The sequence below is a fragment of the Electrona antarctica genome (assembly GCF_951216825.1).
Source record: "Electrona antarctica genome assembly, chromosome: 5".
Taxonomy (NCBI): domain Eukaryota; kingdom Metazoa; phylum Chordata; class Actinopteri; order Myctophiformes; family Myctophidae; genus Electrona; species Electrona antarctica.
The window spans coordinates 23461874-23470859 of NC_136810.1; positions in this window are offsets into that span (position 1 = coordinate 23461874).

The following is an 8986-nucleotide window of genomic DNA, read 5'->3' on the forward strand; positions in this document are numbered from 1 at the left end:
CACTTTCACCTAGAAACTCCATTCACACGTTTTATAATTCAGCTTACTGTGTAGACACATGCTGGAACTTTTTACTTTGAAATGTTTTGTAGTTTCTGAGTTATTTAAGTTAAACGCCCAATGCATTCCCAATGGCAATAGCACAAACTGTGGCATGCTACTAGTCCTACATACTTACACCTAGAAACCCCATTCAAACCTATTTAGGTTCATCTTACGGTGGACATGTTTGCCTGAAAAGGAATCTTTGAAATGTTTCATGGTTTTAGAAATATAGTGCTTTCAAATTTGAGACATTTACAATGGGGCTCAATGGCAGATATTGGCACGTCAAAAAAGCACTTTCACCTAGAAACTCCATTCACACTTTTTATAATTCAGCTTTCTGTGGAGACACATGCTGGAACTTTTTACTTTGAAATGTTTTGTAGTTTCTGAGTTATTTAAGTTAAACGCCCAATGCATTCCCAATGGCAATAGCACACACTTTGGCATGCTACTAGTCCTACATACTTACACCTAGAAACCCCATTCAAACCTATTTAGGTTCATCTTACGGTGGACATGTTTGCCTGAAAAGGAATCTTTGAAATGTTTCATAGTTTTAGAAATATAGTGCTTTTAAATTTGAGAAATTCAGAATGGGGGTCAATGGCAGATTTTGGCAAGTAAAGATTTGAGTGGGGTTTGAACCCACAATCTCCAGATCATGCAGCCAGTGTGCTAAGTCACTGATCTACTTGCTACCTGCCACAACACAGTCTGCTGTTCCCTTTGAGTACAACATTGATACAAAAATAAAATACAAAAAATAAAATAACAGGAGATTTGTCTATTGTTTCTTTTGCTGTTGTTTATCTCTAGACGTTTGAATGTTTATGAACCACAATGGAAACAAGTCTCTGGCTCTTCCGTCATTATTCGGCCTTTTAAGAACAGCATACACAGTGGTTCACTGGGTACAGAGCCTGCCTTGGAATCAGGAGGCTGCAGGTTCAAGTCCTGGCTCTGACATAGTGTCCCCAAATCATGAAAATATGACAAAATATATTATGCCGTCCCAAACCATGGACTATAGTATGTCGTTTTTTCATGATTTTCATCTTTTTTTCAAATCCTCCAAAATCATGAAAAACGACATGCTATAGTATGCCGTCCGAAACCATGAACTATAGTATGTCGTTTTTTCATGATTTTCATCTTTTTTTCAAATAGTCCAAAATCACGAAAAACGACATGCTATAGTATGCCGTCCGAAAAAAATTATACCTTGGCATGCTACTAGTCCTACATACTTACACCTAGAATCCCCATTCAAACCTATTTAGGTTCATCTTACGGTGGACATGTTTGCCTGAAAAGGAATCTTTGAAATGTTTCATCGTTTTAGAAATATAGTGCTTTAAATTTGAGAAATTTATAATGGCAGATAGTGGCACGTCAAAAACACTTTCACCTAGAAACTCCATTCACACGTTTTATAATTCAGCTTACTGTGTAGACACATGCTGGAACTTTTTACTTTGAAATGTTTTGTAGTTTCTGAGTTATTTAAGTTAAACGCCCAATGCATTCCCAATGGCAATAGCACAAACTGTGGCATGCTACTAGTCCTACATACTTACACCTAGAAACCCCATTCAAACCTATTTAGGTTCATCTTACGGTGGACATGTTTGCCTGAAAAGGAATCTTTGAAATGTTTCATGGTTTTAGAAATATAGTGCTTTCAAATTTGAGACATTTACAATGGGGCTCAATGGCAGATATTGGCACGTCAAAAAAGCACTTTCACCTAGAAACTCCATTCACACTTTTTATAATTCAGCTTTCTGTGGAGACACATGCTGGAACTTTTTACTTTGAAATGTTTTGTAGTTTCTGAGTTATTTAAGTTAAACGCCCAATGCATTCCCAATGGCAATAGCACACACTTTGGCATGCTACTAGTCCTACATACTTACACCTAGAAACCCCATTCAAACCTATTTAGGTTCATCTTACGGTGGACATGTTTGCCTGAAAAGGAATCTTTGAAATGTTTCATCGTTTTAGAAATATAGTGCTTTTAAATTTGAGAAATTCAGAATGGGGGTCAATGGCAGATTTTGGCAAGTAAAGATTTGAGTGGGGTTTGAACCCACAATCTCCAGATCATGCAGCCAGTGTGCTAAGTCACTGATCTACTTGCTACCTGCCACAACACAGTCTGCTGTTCCCTTTGAGTACAACATTGATACAAAAATAAAATACAAAAAATAAAATAACAGGAGATTTGTCTATTGTTTCTTTTGCTGTTGTTTAACTCTAGACGTTTGAATGTTTATGAACCACAATGGAAACAAGTCTCTGGCTCTTCTGTCATTATCTATTCGGCCTTTTAAGAACAGCATACACAGTGGTTCACTGGGTACAGAGCCTGCCTTGGAATCAGGAGGCTGCAGGTTCAAGTCCTGGCTCTGACATAGTGTCCCCAAATCATGAAAATATGACAAAATATATTATGCCGTCCCAAACCATGGACTATAGTATGTCGTTTTTTCATGATTTTCATCTTTTTTTCAAATCCTCCAAAATCATGAAAAACTACATGCTATAGTATGCCGTCCGAAACCATGAACTATAGTATGTCGTTTTTTCATGATTTTCATCTTTTTTTCAAATAGTCCAAAATCACGAAAAACGACATGCTATAGTATGCCGTCCGAAAAAAATTATACCTTGGCATGCTACTAGTCCTACATACTTACACCTAGAATCCCCATTCAAACCTATTTAGGTTCATCTTACGGTGGACATGTTTGCCTGAAAAGGAATCTTTGAAATGTTTCATGGTTTTAGAAATATAGTGCTTTCAAATTTGAGACATTTACAATGGGGCTCAATGGCAGATATTGGCACGTCAAAAAAGCACTTTCACCTAGAAACTCCATTCACACTTTTTATAATTCAGCTTTCTGTGGAGACACATGCTGGAACTTTTTACTTTGAAATGTTTTGTAGTTTCTGAGTTATTTAAGTTAAACGCCCAATGCATTCCCAATGGCAATAGCACACACTTTGGCATGCTACTAGTCCTACATACTTACACCTAGAAACCCCATTCAAACCTATTTAGGTTCATCTTACGGTGGACATGTTTGCCTGAAAAGGAATCTTTGAAATGTTTCATGGTTTTAGAAATATAGTGCTTTCAAATTTGAGACATTTACAATGGGGCTCAATGGCAGATATTGGCACGTCAAAAAAGCACTTTCACCTAGAAACTCCATTCACACTTTTTATAATTCAGCTTTCTGTGGAGACACATGCTGGAACTTTTTACTTTGAAATGTTTTGTAGTTTCTGAGTTATTTAAGTTAAACGCCCAATGCATTCCCAATGGCAATAGCACACACTTTGGCATGCTACTAGTCCTACATACTTACACCTAGAAACCCCATTCAAACCTATTTAGGTTCATCTTACGGTGGACATGTTTGCCTGAAAAGGAATCTTTGAAATGTTTCATCGTTTTAGAAATATAGTGCTTTTAAATTTGAGAAATTCAGAATGGGGGTCAATGGCAGATTTTGGCAAGTAAAGATTTGAGTGGGGTTTGAACCCACAATCTCCAGATCATGCAGCCAGTGTGCTAAGTCACTGATCTACTTGCTACCTGCCACAACACAGTCTGCTGTTCCCTTTGAGTACAACATTGATACAAAAATAAAATACAAAAAATAAAATAACAGGAGATTTGTCTATTGTTTCTTTTGCTGTTGTTTATCTCTAGACGTTTGAATGTTTATGAACCACAATGGAAACAAGTCTCTGGCTCTTCTGTCATTATCTATTCGGCCTTTTAAGAACAGCATACACAGTGGTTCACTGGGTACAGAGCCTGCCTTGGAATCAGGAGGCTGCAGGTTCAAGTCCTGTCTCTGACATAGTGTCCCCAAATCATGAAAATATGACAAAATATATTATGCCGTCCCAAACCATGGACTATAGTATGTCGTTTTTTCATGATTTTCATCTTTTTTTCAAATCCTCCAAAATCATGAAAAACTACATGCTATAGTATGCCGTCCGAAACCATGAACTATAGTATGTCGTTTTTTCATGATTTTCATCTTTTTTTCAAATAGTCCAAAATCACGAAAAACGACATGCTATAGTATGCCGTCCGAAAAAAATTATACCTTGGCATGCTACTAGTCCTACATACTTACACCTAGAATCCCCATTCAAACCTATTTAGGTTCATCTTACGGTGGACATGTTTGCCTGAAAAGGAATCTTTGAAATGTTTCATCGTTTTAGAAATATAGTGCTTTAAATTTGAGAAATTTATAATGGCAGATAGTGGCACGTCAAAAACACTTTCCCCTAGAAACTCCATTCACACGTTTTATAATTCAGCTTACTGTGTTGACACATGCTGGAACTTTTTACTTTGAAATGTTTTGTAGTTTCTGAGTTATTTAAGTTAAACGCCCAATGCATTCCCAATGGCAATAGCACAAACTGTGGCATGCTACTAGTCCTACATACTTACACCTAGAAACCCCATTCAAACCTATTTAGGTTCATCTTACGGTGGACATGTTTGCCTGAAAAGGAATCTTTGAAATGTTTCATGGTTTTAGAAATATAGTGCTTTCAAATTTGAGACATTTACAATGGGGCTCAATGGCAGATATTGGCACGTCAAAAAAGCACTTTCACCTAGAAACTCCATTCACACTTTTTATAATTCAGCTTTCTGTGGAGACACATGCTGGAACTTTTTACTTTGAAATGTTTTGTAGTTTCTGAGTTATTTAAGTTAAACGCCCAATGCATTCCCAATGGCAATAGCACACACTTTGGCATGCTACTAGTCCTACATACTTACACCTAGAAACCCCATTCAAACCTATTTAGGTTCATCTTACGGTGGACATGTTTGCCTGAAAAGGAATCTTTGAAATGTTTCATAGTTTTAGAAATATAGTGCTTTTAAATTTGAGAAATTCAGAATGGGGGTCAATGGCAGATTTTGGCAAGTAAAGATTTGAGTGGGGTTTGAACCCACAATCTCCAGATCATGCAGCCAGTGTGCTAAGTCACTGATCTACTTGCTACCTGCCACAACACAGTCTGCTGTTCCCTTTGAGTACAACATTGATACAAAAATAAAATACAAAAAATAAAATAACAGGAGATTTGTCTATTGTTTCTTTTGCTGTTGTTTATCTCTAGACGTTTGAATGTTTATGAACCACAATGGAAACAAGTCTCTGGCTCTTCTGTCATTATCTATTCGGCCTTTTAAGAACAGCATACACAGTGGTTCACTGGGTACAGAGCCTGCCTTGGAATCAGGAGGCTGCAGGTTCAAGTCCTGGCTCTGACATAGTGTCCCCAAATCATGAAAATATGACAAAATATATTATGTCGTCCCAAACCATGGACTATAGTATGTCGTTTTTTCATGATTTTCATCTTTTTTTCAAATCCTCCAAAATCATGAAAAACTACATGCTATAGTATGCCGTCCGAAACCATGAACTATAGTATGTCGTTTTTTCATGATTTTCATCTTTTTTTCAAATAGTCCAAAATCACGAAAAACGACATGCTATAGTATGCCGTCCGAAAAAAATTATACCTTGGCATGCTACTAGTCCTACATACTTACACCTAGAATCCCCATTCAAACCTATTTAGGTTCATCTTACGGTGGACATGTTTGCCTGAAAAGGAATCTTTGAAATGTTTCATCGTTTTAGAAATATAGTGCTTTAAATTTGAGAAATGTATAATGGCAGATAGTGGCACGTCAAAAACACTTTCACCTAGAAACTCCATTCACACGTTTTATAATTCAGCTTACTGTGTAGACACATGCTGGAACTTTTTACTTTGAAATGTTTTGTAGTTTCTGAGTTATTTAAGTTAAACGCCCAATGCATTCCCAATGGCAATAGCACAAACTGTGGCATGCTACTAGTCCTACATACTTACACCTAGAAACCCCATTCAAACCTATTTAGGTTCATCTTACGGTGGACATGTTTGCCTGAAAAGGAATCTTTGAAATGTTTCATGGTTTTAGAAATATAGTGCTTTCAAATTTGAGACATTTACAATGGGGCTCAATGGCAGATATTGGCACGTCAAAAAAGCACTTTCACCTAGAAACTCCATTCACACTTTTTATAATTCAGCTTTCTGTGGAGACACATGCTGGAACTTTTTACTTTGAAATGTTTTGTAGTTTCTGAGTTATTTAAGTTAAACGCCCAATGCATTCCCAATGGCAATAGCACACACTTTGGCATGCTACTAGTCCTACATACTTACACCTAGAAACCCCATTCAAACCTATTTAGGTTCATCTTACGGTGGACATGTTTGCCTGAAAAGGAATCTTTGAAATGTTTCATCGTTTTAGAAATATAGTGCTTTCAAATTTGAGACATTTACAATGGGGCTCAATGGCAGATATTGGCACGTCAAAAAAGCACTTTCACCTAGAAACTCCATTCACACTTTTTATAATTCAGCTTTCTGTGGAGACACATGCTGGAACTTTTTACTTTGAAATGTTTTGTAGTTTCTGAGTTATTTAAGTTAAACGCCCAATGCATTCCCAATGGCAATAGCACAAACTTTGGCATGCTACTAGTCCTACATACTTACACCTAGAAACCCCATTCAAACCTATTTAGGTTCATCTTACGGTGGACATGTTTGCCTGAAAAGGAATCTTTGAAATGTTTCATAGTTTTAGAAATATAGTGCTTTTAAATTTGAGAAATTCAGAATGGGGGTCAATGGCAGATTTTGGCAAGTAAAGATTTGAGTGGGGTTTGAACCCACAATCTCCAGATCATGCAGCCAGTGTGCTAAGTCACTGATCTACTTGCTACCTGCCACAACACAGTCTGCTGTTCCCTTTGAGTACAACATTGATACAAAAATAAAATACAAAAAATAAAATAACAGGAGATTTGTCTATTGTTTCTTTTGCTGTTGTTTATCTCTAGACGTTTGAATGTTTATGAACCACAATGGAAACAAGTCTCTGGCTCTTCTGTCATTATCTATTCGGCCTTTTAAGAACAGCATACACAGTGGTTCACTGGGTACAGAGCCTGCCTTGGAATCAGGAGGCTGCAGGTTCAAGTCCTGGCTCTGACATAGTGTCCCCAAATCATGAAAATATGACAAAATATATTATGCCGTCCCAAACCATGGACTATAGTATGTCGTTTTTTCATGATTTTCATCTTTTTTTCAAATCCTCCAAAATCATGAAAAACTACATGCTATAGTATGCCGTCCGAAACCATGAACTATAGTATGTCGTTTTTTCATGATTTTCATCTTTTTTTCAAATAGTCCAAAATCACGAAAAACGACATGCTATAGTATGCCGTCCGAAAAAAATTATACCTTGGCATGCTACTAGTCCTACATACTTACACCTAGAATCCCCATTCAAACCTATTTAGGTTCATCTTACGGTGGACATGTTTGCCTGAAAAGGAATCTTTGAAATATTTCATCGTTTTAGAAATATAGTGCTTTAAATTTGAGAAATTTATAATGGCAGATAGTGGCACGTCAAAAACACTTTCACCTAGAAACTCCATTCACACGTTTTATAATTCAGCTTACTGTGTAGACACATGCTGGAACTTTTTACTTTGAAATGTTTTGTAGTTTCTGAGTTATTTAAGTTAAACGCCCAATGCATTCCCAATGGCAATAGCACAAACTGTGGCATGCTACTAGTCCTACATACTTACACCTAGAAACCCCATTCAAACCTATTTAGGTTCATCTTACGGTGGACATGTTTGCCTGAAAAGGAATCTTTGAAATGTTTCATGGTTTTAGAAATATAGTGCTTTCAAATTTGAGACATTTACAATGGGGCTCAATGGCAGATATTGGCACGTCAAAAAAACACTTTCACCTAGAAACTCCATTCACACGTTTTATAATTCAGCTTACTGTGTAGACACATGCTGGAACTTTTTACTTTGAAATGTTTTGTAGTTTCTGAGTTATTTAAGTTAAACGCCCAATGCATTCCCAATGGCAATAGCACAAACTGTGGCATGCTACTAGTCCTACATACTTACACCTAGAAACCCCATTCAAACCTATTTAGGTTCATCTTACGGTGGACATGTTTGCCTGAAAAGGAATCTTTGAAATGTTTCATGGTTTTAGAAATATAGTGCTTTCAAATTTGAGACATTTACAATGGGGCTCAATGGCAGATATTGGCACGTCAAAAAAGCACTTTCACCTAGAAACTCCATTCACACTTTTTATAATTCAGCTTTCTGTGGAGACACATGCTGGAACTTTTTACTTTGAAATGTTTTGTAGTTTCTGAGTTATTTAAGTTAAACGCCCAATGCATTCCCAATGGCAATAGCACACACTTTGGCATGCTACTAGTCCTACATACTTACACCTAGAAACCCCATTCAAACCTATTTAGGTTCATCTTACGGTGGACATGTTTGCCTGAAAAGGAATCTTTGAAATGTTTCATCGTTTTAGAAATATAGTGCTTTTAAATTTGAGAAATTCAGAATGGGGGTCAATGGCAGATTTTGGCAAGTAAAGATTTGAGTGGGGTTTGAACCCACAATCTCCAGATCATGCAGCCAGTGTGCTAAGTCACTGATCTACTTGCTACCTGCCACAACACAGTCTGCTGTTCCCTTTGAGTACAACATTGATACAAAAATAAAATACAAAAAATAAAATAACAGGAGATTTGTCTATTGTTTCTTTTGCTGTTGTTTAACTCTAGACGTTTGAATGTTTATGAACCACAATGGAAACAAGTCTCTGGCTCTTCTGTCATTATCTATTCGGCCTTTTAAGAACAGCATACACAGTGGTTCACTGGGTACAGAGCCTGCCTTGGAATCAGGAGGCTGCAGGTTCAAGTCCTGGCTCTGACATAGTGTCCCCAAATCATGAAAATATG